Source organism: Molossus molossus, unplaced genomic scaffold (assembly GCF_014108415.1).
Source record: "Molossus molossus isolate mMolMol1 unplaced genomic scaffold, mMolMol1.p scaffold_m16_p_12, whole genome shotgun sequence".
NCBI classification, from domain to species: Eukaryota; Metazoa; Chordata; class Mammalia; order Chiroptera; family Molossidae; genus Molossus; species Molossus molossus.
The window spans coordinates 34,457,029-34,470,683 of NW_023425347.1; the positions used below are offsets into that span (position 1 = coordinate 34,457,029).

General features: G+C 40.8%; 1 protein-coding gene across 1 annotated transcript in view; it reads left to right on the top strand.

Annotated features, from left to right (window-relative positions):
* The first annotated feature begins 13,222 nt into the window (after window positions 1-13,222).
* The window catches only part of LOC118626728 (guanylate-binding protein 5-like), a 56,102-nt gene continuing 55,669 nt past the window's right edge, over window positions 13,223-13,655 (top strand). The window contains 1 exon segment of the mRNA XM_036256772.1: window positions 13,223-13,432. The gene's annotated coding sequence lies outside the window, so the exon portion shown is untranslated.

Below are 13,655 nucleotides of genomic sequence, written 5' to 3' on the forward strand. Positions count from 1 at the left end.
ATCTTGGTGGAGACAAGATGCCATGGATATCCTCCACTCCCCATGCCAGGTACTAACAAATTATATAGAACAAGGCTGAAGGATGGGGGTATAGGTCTGTGACTCACAGAAATAGCCTGTTTCAGAAACCAACAGGCTGTGGGGCATAGGAGGGAATTTGATCAGACAGCCTCTGAGATTTATGGGAAGCAATTGTAACCACAAGATGGTTTTATGCTCTTTAATGAGATACTGGGTTGCTTTTTAGAGCCAATGGACCAACCATGCAAGTATGCAGTCAAAGCATGTGCAGAGGAGAGAACTTTGACTTCCCACTGTACCTAGAATCAAAGTCTTGCTCCATCCACTGACATGGAATCATATAACTGGCAGCTAAACAGGGGAACAATTTCAGAAGCGAAGATCCATTGTTCAGGAAGATCTCGGGTTGATGCACCTTTATCATAAATGGCTAAGTTCCAAGGTACTTAAATTAGAACTTGCCCCCCAGCACTTCTATACACCTGTTTTCACTAATGCACTAAAACCCTTCACCTAGTCCAACTAACAAGATGGATTTGAGGCACCATCCAGTTCCCCATCATCTTACTTGGTGCCTATTTATCAAGAAACCTGTCCTTACTCCAAACTCTGATGTTTTGTGTTTTTGCTTTGAAGTGTTGGGGGCATGAACTTGACTGTTGTAACACAATCCCTTTTCTGATCTGGATCTAGCTCATGGTCCAGCAGCGGTCACTTCATGGATTAGTCTCTCGTTCATAGGACTGCATCAAACTAAAAAGCTTCAGCACAGCAAAATAAACCATGAACAAAATAAAAAGGCAACCTATCAAATAGAAGAAAATATCTGTAAATCATGTATCTGATAGGTGTTGATATCTGAAATATAAAAAGATCTCATAAAACTCAATAGCAAAAAACCTGCTTAAAAATTGGCAGATAATGTGAGCATACATTTTTCCAAAGAAGACATACAAAGAGCCAACAGGTACAAGAAAATGTAGTCAATGTCACTAATCATCAGGGAAATGCAAATCAAAACCACAATGAGCTGTACCCTCACACTTGTCAGATGGCTGTTATTGAAATGACTGTAAATAAGAAGTGCTGTGAGGATGTCGATAGAAGGCAACCCGTGTGCACTGCTGGTGGGAATGTAAATTGATGCAGCCACTATGGAGAACAGTATGAAGTTTCCTCAGATAGTTTAAAATAGAACTAACATATGATTTAGCATTTCTACTTCTGGGTATGTAGCTGAAGAAAACAAAGTTATTATCTGGAAAAGATATGTGCACCACTATGTTCACTGCAGCATTACCTACAATAGCCAAGGCCTGGAAATAATCTAAGTGTCCATCAGTGAATAAATGGATAAAGGAAACGTGGTGTGCATATACAATGCACGGTTATTCAACCATTAAAATGAAAGAAATCCTGCCATTTGCAACAACAGTGATGGACTTTGAGGGCATATGCTAAGTGACATCAACCAGACAGAGAAAGACAAATACTATATGACCTTATTTATATGTGGTGTCTAAAAACAAACAATAATAACACAATTTATAGATACAAAAAAGAGATTGCTAGTTCTCAGAAGCAGGGCAGGTGGGTGGATAAAATGGGTAAAGGTGGTCAAAATATATGTTAAATACAAAATTCAGTCAAGTAAGTTTGAAGATCTAATTGGTTTTTTTAAACTATTCATGAACTGGGAAGATTCCCATCCAGCAGCTAGAGAAAGGCTCTCCAGGGGATTGTACAAAATAGAAGGTTTTCATTAGAAGAAAGGCGAGGCAAGGGACCTATTAATAAAAGAAAAGAAATAATTCTTTTTAGACCAGAACATCTTTTAGGGAGAAGGAAACAAGGAGGGTTTGATCATGCAGATTGATTCTTCTTTCCATGGAGGGGATGGAGAGGGCCCAACTGGCAAATTACCTCATTGGTGTTGAAAAAAACATTTCAGGCTGGTTGATCAAAATTGTATTTCTGGGAAAGGCTGAAACAGCAATACAGTCAGGTATTAAATCCAGGTTAGGTATTATAGGCTTTCGAGCAAGTAATCCCATTTTGGACCTGTGGTTTTCTCTCTAGTAGTATAAACTTTCATTTATAAGATGAATAAGTCCTGAGAATGTAATTTAAAGCATGGTGATTCTAGTAAACATACAGCATTGTAGAGTTGAAAGTTAATAAGACAGTACAGCCATCCCTCGCCACTTCACACTTTGACTTTCGCTGCTTCACTCTATCATGGTTTTTTCAAAGATATTCATTAAAAAGTTGATCAAAACAGTGAAAATGATACAGCACACGCTTGGTTGTCTGAGTCAATTATACAACCCTGTATTACAATTAAAGTAAAAATTACTGTACATATGGACCGTAGGCCTATATATTCGAGCACCCCAGAATTCCTTCAATGCCAGGTGCAACTGCTAGAGTCTGGAATGAATTAATAGCAATAAACAAGAAACGACTATAGATCTTAAAAGTTCTCATCAGAAAAAAAATGGTGGCAGGCAGGACTGGAGGGAGGGTGAGTGTGTGAGAAACTGAGTGAGTGTGTGAGAGAGTGTGGACGACCAAACCCAAGCAGTGCAGAGACGCAGAGCAGAAAGTTCCTGTGCTGTGGACAAGGGCAGCTAGCTACCGTGGTAAGTGGCCCTTCAGGACACTTCTGCCTGCCCACAGGGAGGTCCCACCATTTTGGAAGATCCCTGGGAGGAGGTAGTGGGAGCAGCTAGGGCCCAGTAACCTGAGCCCACCAGTGCACCAGGCACTATTGGACCAGTGGACACTCTGTGTCAACACAGACCAGTGCACAGTAGTGGAGCTCCCACGGTGCCAGTCCCAGAAGGCACAGACAGCGCGGAACCCAGCACCATCCCCCACAGTAGCAGCCCGATCAGAGTTGAGATATAACCCCAGGAACAGAGGCTGGGGAACAGACATCCATCCCCAGGCAACAGAAGCAGAGACCAGCAGCTGAGACCCATGCCCAAAAAACGCAGCAAAGGCTGAGCAGGAGTTGAGCACCATGGGGCAACAGCACTCTCCAGCCACCAGGTGTGGGACCTGGGGCTCCACAGAAGCCTGTGCAGTCCAGTAGCTCACAAGTGCAGTGGGAAGCACGAGACCGAGAGAGACTAGTGTGATCCAGCTGCCCACCTGCGGAAACTGCAGGGTGCAGGGACACCAGAGAGGCCTGTGCCACCCAGTTACCCATGGAACCTGTGGGGTGCTGAAGCTCCAAAGAGGCCCCTGCAACCCAGCAGGGACTATGCCATCCAATTACATGTGCAACCCAGCAGGGAATGTGCCATCCAATAACCCGCAGGACCTGTGCAGTGCTGAAGCACCAGAGAGGCCTGTGCAACCCAGCAGGGACTGTGCCATCCAATAACCCGCAAGACCTGCGGGGTGCTGAAGCACCAGAGAGGCCTGTGTGACCCAGCAGGGACTGCACAATCTAGTTACCCACAGGGCCTGTCAGGTGCTGAAGCATCAGAAAGGTCTGCTTGACCCAGTAGGGACTGTGCCATCAGTTTCCCTCAGGACCTGCAGGGTGCTGAAGCACCAGAGCGGCCTGTGCCACCCAGCAGGGACTGAGCCATCTAGTTTCCACAGGGCCTGTGGGGTGCTGAAGCACCAGAGAGGCCTGTGCAACCCCGAAGCCCATAACATAGGCATAGAGCCTGGTCCCCAGATGGACTGCAGGGTGTGGGGGCACCAGAATGGCCCGTGCAACCCAGCTGCACACAAGATAGGCTTAGAGGATATGAAAAAGAAGGCTGAGTGAATAGAAGCCACGCAGACAATCTCCCAGGAACAAACGGGAATTACAACTTAAATAAGGACAAATTCTTGAAAAAAAGCTAGAGAAAAGCAACAGGAGAGGACCATATAACCAGGGACACTGGTAGAATCTGTGGAGGTGCAAGAGCGTGGCAATCGGGGAGCCGATGGACAGCAGCAGTCTTAGCTGTGAGCAGTACTCTTGGGGAATAAAGACCAAGCACACTCCACAGCCCAGAGAGTGAGGACAGAGCTCTAAAATAGCTACAGTCACTCACCTGGCAGCTATGGCAGAGGGAGGACAAACTGGGCTGAAACTCTGTGGGGACACCCGGGCTTTGGGGGGCACTTAGAATTTTTGCTGAGTTGCAGCCACAAAGGATGGTGGCCAGTGTGCTCCTTCCCAGAGCTGTGGGGAAAAGCAGCATCCCCCCACCCCCAGAAATTCAGCCTTTCCCAGGTGAGGCAAAGAAATAAAAATTGAGGCTCATTAACAACCAGCACCTATCCCACCCTCTGGAAATCCTCTTAGGCAGAACACCAGGGCTACATTCGAAGACACTGAGTAACTGAGACTACTAGCCACCAGGAAAAAGTTATAGAAAAACTGAACGTTTCCTGGGCTTGAAAATATACCCAGGAGAGTAAGACTTGACAGTGGTGTTTAACGTGGGCCCACCCAGGATCATCCGAACCCAGTAGAGGGAACCACAAACAGCAGAACACGAACACCTACAGGGAAATTTTGGCAGGCTCCAAAACCCATCGAGGTAGCCAAAATGGTGAAACAAAGAAACAAATCCCAAATGAAAGAACAAAAGAACCCTATCAAAGATGAGATCAATGAAATACAGCTAAACAAATTATCAGAGGTAGAGTTCAGAGCCATGATCCTGAGGAAGCTGAACAGCATGAGTAAGAACATCAGCACCATCAGTAAAGATATAGAAACATTGAAAACCAACCAAGGGCAATAAAGATTGACATAGCAGAAATTAAGAACACATTGGAAGGACTACACAGCAGAGTGGAGGAAGCTGAGGACCAGATTAGTGAATTAGAAGACAGGGTAGAAATAATCAACCAGTCAGAAAACCAAAAGGAAAAAATAATTTAAAAAACTGGAGGATAGCGTAAGAGAATTGTGGGACAACTGGAAACGTAATAACACTTGCATTATAGGAGTCCCCAAAGAGGAAGAAAATGGGCAAGGGTTAGAGGATATAATTGAAGAAATAGTGACAGAAAACTTTCCTAAATTGGTGCAGGAAGAAGACATTCAAGTTCAAGAAGCACAGAGAGCCTCAAGTAAGAAGAACCCAAACAGGCCCACACCAAGACACATAGTAATTAAAATACCAAGACAAAGAGAGAACCCTAAAGGCAGCAAGAGATAAGCAACAGGTTACCTACAAAGGAAACCCCATAAGGCTCTCAGCTGACTTCTTAACAGAAACACTACAAGCCTGAAGGGGGTGGCATGAAGTAATCAAGGTCATAAAAAACAAGGATCTGAATCCAAGACTACTCTTTCCAGCAAAGCGATTATTCAAAATAGAAGGTCAAATAAAGAGCTTTACAGAACAAAAAAAGGCTAAAGGTATATAATAACACCAAAACAGCACTGCAAGATATGCTAAAAGGACTGCTGTAATTAGTAGAAGAAATAGGAACAAAAATAGAACCACACTAAACAAAAATGGCAATGAATAAGTACATATCAATTATCACCTGAAATGTGAATGGTTTGAATGATCCGATAAAAAAACACAGAGTAGCTGACTGGATAGGAAAGCATGACTCACATATATGTTGTTTACAAGAGACCCACCTTACAACAAAAGACCCACATAGGTTGAAAGTAAAGGGATGGAAAAAATCTTTCAAGCAAATGGAAAGCAAAAAAATAGGTGGGATAGCAATACTCATATCTCACAAAGTAGATTTCAAAATGAAGACCATAACTAGAGACAAAGAAGGCCACTACATAATATTGAAAGGATCTATCCAACAGGAAGATATAACCTTGTTAAACATATATGCGCCCAATTTAGGAGCACCAACATATATTTAAAATCTTTTGGAGGACTTCAAAGGAGAAATTGACAACAATACAATCATACCAGGGGACTTCAACACCCTGCTGACATCACTGGATAAATCTTCTAGACAAAAAATTAACAATGAAACACGAACTCTAAATGAAGCACTAGATCAAATGGATTTAATAGATATCCTCAGAGAATTAAACCCCAAAACTGCAGAATTCACATTCTTCTAAAGAGCACATGGGACATTCTCAAAGGTAGACCACATGTTAGGACACAAACCAAGTCTCTCCAAGTTCAAGAAGATTGAAATCACATCAAGCGTCTTCTCAGATCACAATGGCATGTAACTAGAAATCACCTGCAACAAGAATATGCAAAGATATTTGATAACACGAAGGCTAAATAGCATGTTATTGAACAATAAATGGGTTACCATGGAGATCAAGGAGGAAATTAAAAATGTCCTGGAAACCAATGAAAATGAACACACAACAACACAAAATCTATGGCATGCAGCAAAAGCAGTTCTGAGGGGGAAGTTATTGTACTACAGGCCTACCTCAAGGAACAAGAAAAATTTCTAACAGAATATCTAATCTCACAACTTAAAGAACTAGAAAGCACACAAAAAGAAAACCCCAGAGCAAGTACAAGGAAGGAAATAGTAAAGATCAGAGCAGAAATAAATGACATGGAGACCAAAAAATCATGTCAAAGGATCAATAAAACAAAGAGCTGGTTCTTTGAAAAGACAAACAAGATTGATGGACCCTTAGCTAGACTCACCAAGATACAAAGCGAGAGAACCCAAATACACAAAATCAGAAATGAAAGAGGAGAAATAATAATTGACACCATAGAAATACAAAGGATTGTTAACAAATATTATGAACAATTACCTAACAACAAATTTCACAATCTAAGCAAAATGGAGAAATTTCTATGAACACATAGTCTCCCAAAACTGAACCAGAAAGAGATAGAAAACAGACCAATAAGAACAGAAGAAATTGAAGATGTAATCAAGACTCTCCCAGTAAACAAAAGCCAAGGCCCGGATGGCTTCTCTGGGGAATTTTACCGAACATCCAAAGAAGAACTAATACCCATTCTCCTCAAACTATTTCAAAAACTTCAAGAAGAAGGAAGACTTCCAAACTTGTTTTATGAGGCAGGGATAATTCTAATTCCAAAACCAAAAAAAGACACTACAAAGACAGAAAACTACAGACCAATATCCATGAGCAACATGGATACCAAAATCTTGAACAAAATACTAGAAAATTTGATCCAGCTATACATTAGAAAAATTATTCACCATGACCAAGTGGGATTCATCCCAGGGATGCAAGGCTGGTACAATATTTGAAAATCAATAAATGTGGCCACATAATCAAAATGAAAGATAAAAATCATATTATCATATCAATAGATGCTGAAAAAGCATTCAACAAAATCCAGCACCCATGTCTGATAGAAATGCTCAGCAATTTGGGAATAGAGAGATCATATCTCAACATAATAAAGACCATATATGAAAGACCTCCAGCAAGCATCATACTCAATGGGCAAAAATTAAAAACATTTCCCTTAAGAACAGGAACAAGGCAAGGATGCCCACTTTCGCCATTTTTATTTAACATAGTATTGAAAGTCTTAGCCATAGAAATCAGACATGAGGAAAAAATAAAAGGGATCCAAATTGGAAATGAGGAACTTAAACTGTCATTTTTTGCAGATGACATGATATTATACATAGAAAACCCCAAGGACTCCATCAAAAATTGTCTAGACTTAATAAATGAATTTGGCAAAGTAGCAGGATACAAAATTAACCTCAAGAAATCGATGGCATTCTTATACAGCAATGATGAACTCACAGAAAGAGAAACTGAAAAAAACAATCCCATTTACCATTGCGGCAAACAAATTAAGATACCTCAAAATAAACATAACCAAAGACATAAAGGACCTATTTGCAAAAAACTACAGGTCATTGAAAAAAAAAAATAGAAGAAGATATAAAAAAGTGGAAGCACATACTTGTTCATGGATTGGAAGAATCAACATCATTAAAATGTCCATACTACCCAAAGCAATCTATAGATTCAATGCAATCCCCATCAAAATACCAATGACATACTTCACAGAACTGGAACAAATACTTCAAAAGTTCATATAGAACCAAAAAAGACCTCGAATAGCCATAGCAATCTTGAAAAAGAAGAACAAAGTAGGAGGGAACACATTACCAGATTTCAGGTTATATTACAAAGCCACTGTAATCAAAACAGCCTGGTACTGGCACAAGAACAGATATATACACCAGTGGAACAGAACAGAGAACCTGGAAATGGACCCAAGGCAATATGCTCAATTAATATTTGACAAAGGTGGCAAGAGCACACAGTGGAGTAAAGACAGCCTCTTTAATAAATGGTGTTGGGAAAATTGGACAGCTACATGCAAAAAAATGAAACTGGACCATCAACTTACACCATACAGAAGAATAAACTCAAGATGGATAAAAGACTTAAATGTGACTCATGAATCCATAAAAATCCTAGAAGAAAATGAAGGCAATAAAATTTCAGACATTATACGCAGCAGAATTTTCACTGATACATCACCTAAGGCAACAGAAACAAAGGAGAAAAGAAACACATGGGACTACATCAAACTCAAAAGCTTCTGCACAGCAAAAGATACAATCATCAAAATAGAAAGGCAACCCACTGTATGGGAGAGCATAACTGCCAATGATATATCAGAAAAGAGGTTAATTTCCAATATATATAAAGTGCTCATACACCTCAACAAAAGGAACCCAAAGAACCCAATTTAAAAATGGGCAGATGAACTGAATAGACACCTCTCCAAACAGTACGTACAAATGGCTAAGAGACATATGAAGAAATGTTCAACATCACTAATCATCAGAGAGATGCAAATTAAAACAACAATGAGGTATCACCTCACACCTGTCAGAATAGCCACCATCAACAAATCATCAAACAACAAGCATTGGCGAGGGTGTGGAGAAAAGGGGACTCTAGTGCACTGTTGGTGGGAATGCAAACTGGTGCAGCCACTATGGAAAACAATATGGTGTTACCTCAAAAAATTAAAAATTGAACTGCCATTTGACCCAGTGTTCCACTTCTAGGAATATACCCTAAGAATCCTGAAACACCAATCAGAAAGAATCTATGTACCCCCATGTTCATAGCAACACTATTTACAATAGCTAAGATCTGGAAACAGCCCAAATGTCCATCTGTAGACGAATGGATAAAAAAGCTGTGGTACTTATACACAATGGAGTACTATGCAGCTGTAAGAAAGAAAGATCTTTTATCCTTTGAGACAACATGGAGGAACCTGGAAAGTATTATCCTAAGTGAAACAAGCCACACAGAGAAAGACAAATATCACATGATCTCACTTATTTGTGGAATATAATGAACATAACAGTCTGAGAAACAGGGTAGTCCCAAAGATGTGGAAGTGGGGTACAGAATGACAATCCCCAGAAGAGGGGCTGGTGGGGGAAAGATAAACCACAGAACTTATATGCATGTATGCATGAACAATGGACAGGGACAAAGCTGAGGACAGGTTAGGGAGGGAGGGGGAGGCGGGAATCGGTGAAAAAGGAGAAACATCTATAACAAAAATAAATTAATTAATTAAAAATAAAATAAAACAATTTTGCTTATGAATCCAAACTTTTAATAAATACAGATTTTTTTAAAAGTTTTCATCAAAAGAAAGAAATTGCATCTGTGTGTGGTGACAGATGTTAAGTGAACATATTGAGGTAATCATTTCACAATGCATACATATATAAAATCTTTACATTGTATACCTACAAGTAATACACTGTCTATGTCAACTATATCTTAATAATAAAAGACACTTAAAGGACTTATTATATCTTGAGTGGTTGATAGTTGTAGGTAGAGCTAAGTCATGAAGCTCTGGAAAATGCACCAGCACTGCTTAGCAATGGTTGAAAATAAGGAAGACAAACCAAATAATTAGTTACATGTTTAAGAGGATGGGGAGACTATAGATTGCATTTACCTAGACTGAAATTTCCTTGTAGGGATTATAATGTTTTTGTTTGTTTCTTGCTTCTTTTCACACTGCAGTGTACAGTAGGTATTCAAAGTGACTGGTTTGAATATTTGCCCAACTGATAAAAGATACAGTTACAAATAACTGGTAATGACTGATCATTTTTAAAATTGTATTTGTTTACTTAATTTTCATTATAGTAGACATAATAGTTTCAGATGTACAACCCAGTGACTTGACATTTATATCCCTTACAAAGTGATCACCACAATAAGTCTACTACTAACCATTTGTCAGCAATGTTATTAAAATATTAGTGACTATATTCCCTACGCTGTACTTTACAAACCTGAGACTTGTTCATAACTGGAAGTTTGTAGCTCTGATTCCCCTTCATTGTCTTACCTATTTCCCAAGCCCCTTCCCCTCTGTATTTAGTTGGTTTCTATATTGTTGTATTTGTTCATATGTTTTTTTTATATTCCACATATAAGTGAAATCATATGGTATTTATCTTTCTCTAGCCAACTTATTTCACCTCTAGATCCATTCATATCACAAATGTCAAAATTGTATCTTTTTTTGGCCAAGTAATATTCCATTGCATATATGCACCAAGTCTTTATCCATTTATCTTTTGATGGACACCTAGATTGCTTCCATATCATGGTTATTTTATATAATGCTTCAATAAACACAGTGGTGTGTGTATCGCTTTTCAAATCAGTGTTTTGGGGTATTTTTTTGATAAATACCCATAAATGGAATTGCTGAGCAGTATAGAAGTTCTATTTTTAATTTGGGAGGGAACCTCTAGACTGTTTTCCATGGTGCTTGCATCAATTTACCTTCCTACTAACAGTGCCTGAGGTTGTCTTTTTCTCCACATCCTCTCCAGCACTTGCTATTTGTTGTCTTTTTGATAATAGCTACTCTGACAGGTATGAAGTGACATCTCATTGTGGTTTTGATTTTTATTTCCCTAATGCATAGTGATGTTGAGCATTTTTTTTTTTTTTTTAATGTATCTGTTGGCTGTCTCTGTCCTCTTTGAAGAAATGTCTATTCAGGCCCTCTGCCCATTTTTTTTAAATAAGGTGTGTGTATATTTTTATGTTGAGTTGTATGAGATTTTTATATGTTTTGAATATTAACTCCTTATGGGATATATCATTTGCATATATCTTCTCCCATTCAGTAGGCTGTGTTTCATTTTTTGATGTTTCCTTTACTGTGCAAAAGCTTCTTACTTTGATGTAGTGCCATATGTTTATTTTTGCTATTCTTGCTTTTGCCTGAGGAGACATATCCAAAAAAATATGGCTAAGACTGAGCTTACTACTTTAGTATATGGTGTAAAAATCTCTCTTTTTTTTTTTTTTTTTTTTTTTGCATGTATCTATTCAGTTTTCTCAATATCCTTTAAATTGTTTAGTATTGGTTTTCTCTATTTAGTAAGTTATTTTTTTTTCATTGAGATTATAAAGCCATGAATTCTATGTATGTCAAACTCTATTTTATCAGAGGATATTTGGTCAGCATCGTTAATGCTAAACAGAAAAAAAAAATGTTGCTTTCTTAAAAAGAATACTGAGTGTGAGAGAGTGAGCTAGTGTGTCAGAGAGTGAGTGAAGGTGAAGGTGGACAACCAAACCCAAGCAGTGCAGAGAAACAGAGCAGAAGCTTCCTGTGCTGTGGACGGAGCAGCCGGCTACCTTGTAAGCTGCTCTTCAAGGCGATTCTCACTGCGCTGCAGGGAGGTCCCACCATTTTGGAAAATCTTGGGTCTTCCCTGGGAGGAGGTAGTGGGAGCAGCTAGGGCCCAGTAACCTGACCCCACCAGCACACCTGGCACCATAGGACCAGTGAACACTCTGTGTCAACACAGACAAGTGCACAGTAGTGGAGTTACCAAGGTGCCAGTCGCAGAAGCCATGGACAGCCAGGAGCCCAGCACCATCACCCATAGTAGTAGCCAGATCAGAGTGGAGATATACCCTCAGGAACAGAGGCTGGGAAGCAGACATCCAACCCCAGGCAACAGAAGCACAGACCAGCAGATGAGACCCATCCCGTAAAATTACAGCAAAACCTGAGTAGAAATGAGCCCCATGGGGCAGCAGCGCTCCCAGCCACCAGCCACGGGACCTGGGCTCCACAGAGGCCTGTGCGGTCCAGTAGCTCACAAGAGCAGTGAGAAGCCAGAGCCCTAGAGAGACTGGTGAGATCCAGCTGCCCGCCCGTGGACCTGCAGGGTGCGGGGGCACCAGAGAGGCCTGTGTGACCCAGCAGGGACTGCGCCATTCAGTTACCCCAGGGGACCTGCAGGATGCTGGGGCTTTTAGAAAGGCCTGTGCCACCCAGCTGCACACAAGATAGGCTCAGGGGACTTGAAAATGGAGACGGAGTGATTAGAAGCTAAGCAGACGATCTCCCAGGACCAAACAGGAATTACAACTAAAATTAAGACAAATCCTTGGAAAAAAAAACAACAGAACAGCAGCAGGACAGTACCATATAACCAAGGACACTGGAAGTGTCTGCGGAGGTGCGAGAGGGTGGCTGGCTGGGAGCCCACGAACAGCAGCAGTCTTAGCTGTGAGCAGCGCCCTTGGGAATAAAGACCAAGCCTGTTCCACAGCTCTGAGAGCCTGGACAGAGCGCTAAAATAGCCACAGCCACTCACCTGGGGCTACAGCAGAGGGAGGGCAGATTGGACTGGAACCCTGTGGGGACACCCAGGATTTGGAGGGCACTCAGAGTTTTTGCTGAGTTGCAGCCACAAAGGATGGTGGCCAGGGTGCTCCTTCCCCAAGCTGTGGAATATAATGAACATAACAGTCTGAGGAATGGGCTAGTCCCAGAGATGTGGAAGTGGGGTACAGAATGACAATCCCCAGAAGAGGGAGTGGTGTGGGGACAGATAAACCACAGAACGTATATGCATGTATGCATGAAAAATGGATTTGGACAACAAAGCTGGGGAGAGGGCAGGGAGGGAGGGGGTGGGGGAATCAGTGTGGGGGAAAAGGAGAAACATCTGTAACAAAAATAAATAATTTTTTTTAAAAAGAAGGAAAAAAACAGAACAAAATAAAACAAAAAGTATAATGATATATTTGTACTTGAAGGGTATGTTAACTGTAACTATGGAGTTATAGATAGTCACAGCCACAAGGACAGTTTGAAAAAGAAAAGGAAAGAGAAAGTATTTCTCCCTAAAATTATGCAATTTCAAAGAAATCAGGCCAAATACAACCACCAGACAACACTCAGGGCATTATCTTTGGAGCTGTGCCTAGCCAACCAGCTTGCCTAGTTTCATTTTCTAATCCTTTGTTCTCTGTGTGTGGGGCAGGGGGTATAAGGAAAATTCCCAAAATATGGTAAGAAAGAATCTTATAAGAAACCAACACAGATGAACCAAGAGACAGAACGCTTGCAACATTCTCACTGAAGCAGCGTTGTTGCCAGCCCTGAAAGACTTTATAGTAAAGGTAAGATTGAGGCCAGGGTGGGAAAAGGTTTGCAAGGGTCAGAACGTTTTAAAAAACATTTTATCCAGGACAGGATGCAGTTGAGCCTGGTGTGAACAATGAGACTTGATTAAAAACAAAACTGCGATTCTGTCAGACTGAAAGCAGAATTTGTTAAGCCCCAGCTACGTGTGCTTGCTGCTGAATTAGACAGAGCAGGTTTGGACACTAACCTGGGTGTGGA